The following is a 1,922-nucleotide window of genomic DNA, read 5'->3' on the forward strand; positions in this document are numbered from 1 at the left end:
CACTTGCAAAATCATGTAAATCAATAATAGAAAGTAAATCTTTAGGCACAAGAACGAAAGGAGTATTCTTATTCAAGCCCCACATACCTTGGATTATAATTTTGGAGATGTAGAAACTTGTTTGGAACTTCTTCCTTACACTTTTGAGCTAAGATCCTTGATGCCTTTGACTAGGGGAGCTTAATTCTTGGACAACTTGGAGAAATCTATGGAAGATCCTTAAATTTTTTGGAAGAAGTTTTGATTTTTGAGTTGAGAGAAAACCCTAGTTTTCTAGAAAATTCTTGGAGAAATTGGAGAGAAATAGGAGAAAATGATCTTCTCTTTACTACTTTGATGTATAGATAAGGCAATAAGGAGCAGAAATGACCAAAATGCCCTTTTGAAAAAGCTAAAATTTGTTGATCGGAGCTTGTGACGATCGATCTGATGGTCCGTCAAGTCACCTGACGATTCACCATATCGTCCGTCACTCGAGTGCCAAAACTGGAACATTCTGCCTCGACGTGACGGTCGAAGTGACGGTCCGTTAGAAAACTAACGGTCCACTAAGTTGTCTATCACTCGAGTGCCAAATCTGGGCCATTCTGCCTCGACGTGACGGTCGAAGTGACGGTCTATCAGGAAACTTACAGACCACCAATTCATCCATCACTCGAGGGACAGAAATGAGATATTTTGTCTCAACTTGACGGACCCCTTGACGGTCCGTCAACTTTTTGACGATCCACCATCTTGGCCATCACACGATGACCAGGAAGAGAGGTCACTGCCTTGGCTTGATGGGACACTTGACGGTCCACCAAGGACCTGACGGTCTGCCAGGTCGATCGTCAGACCTGGGCAATCCAATATCGCTGAGTAAAACAGCTATAACTCCCTCGTTTGAAGTTTGATTTCAATGAAATTGGTATCGATGAAAATCTTATTCAATGATCTACATAAAAAAAAAGTAGAAATTAGAGAAATATAACATGGTTTAAACATCAATCACTCTGGAAGTCATACATATCCACTCAAAAGATGGATTTAGGCTTAAGAAATGATTGGGGTATTACAACAACATATCATAAGTCCCGCATTGACGAAACATAGTTTCCAAAAATGTGCCCTTTCACTCAAATGCCTTCTTCGAGTAACCATCTAACTCTCTTTAAGCCACCTTTTAGTCCTTTAAAATCATGTTTCATGCTTAAAATATTCAGTGCTTATTCTGTTAAGTGCATATCATAATAGGGTATCATCATACCCAGACTTGCAAGTTATTCATACCTTATCATATCACATCCATAGCCCTTTTTATTCAAAAGCACATTAATGACCATCAAAAGGGATTCATCAAATCACATGAGATTTCTTATTTCGAAAGCATGTGAAACTTATGTAAACACACTCTCTTTTCAAGAATTTAACACATAGTGGTCAATTCTTTCATTAATCATAAGCAGTTTTTTCATTAGGAAACCATAGCATTTAGAATAGAAATCACCTCTATGAAAAATGTGTCAAACAACCACGTATAATAATCGAGAGGCATTGAAAAATATGTAAAACATATATAACTTTAAATCTATAGAGAAATGGTCTCTAGAATTTAACCCATGCAAAATTGTCAACCAAAAGTCAATCGATAGGAAAGTGCTCAACTTAACTTTTGAGATAGGAGATTTTTATGTTGTATATTCATTTATAGGGTTGTTCCCAGACTAAGGAAGTGTCTTTAACACTTATATCTAAGTAGAAACCATTGGATTAGGGTCTATAAACATTGGAAAGATGGTTCAACTTTAGCCCAAAAGTGTGGGGTATTACATAATTCCATTTTCTACACATATCTCTATAAAAGGAGATTCATATTCTCCATCCCTATCACTTCTTATCATTTTAATATTTTTTCTCTAACTAATTTTCAACTTTTGTTT

Source organism: Capsicum annuum, chromosome 1, assembly GCF_002878395.1.
Source record: "Capsicum annuum cultivar UCD-10X-F1 chromosome 1, UCD10Xv1.1, whole genome shotgun sequence".
NCBI lineage: Eukaryota > Viridiplantae > Streptophyta > Magnoliopsida > Solanales > Solanaceae > Capsicum > Capsicum annuum.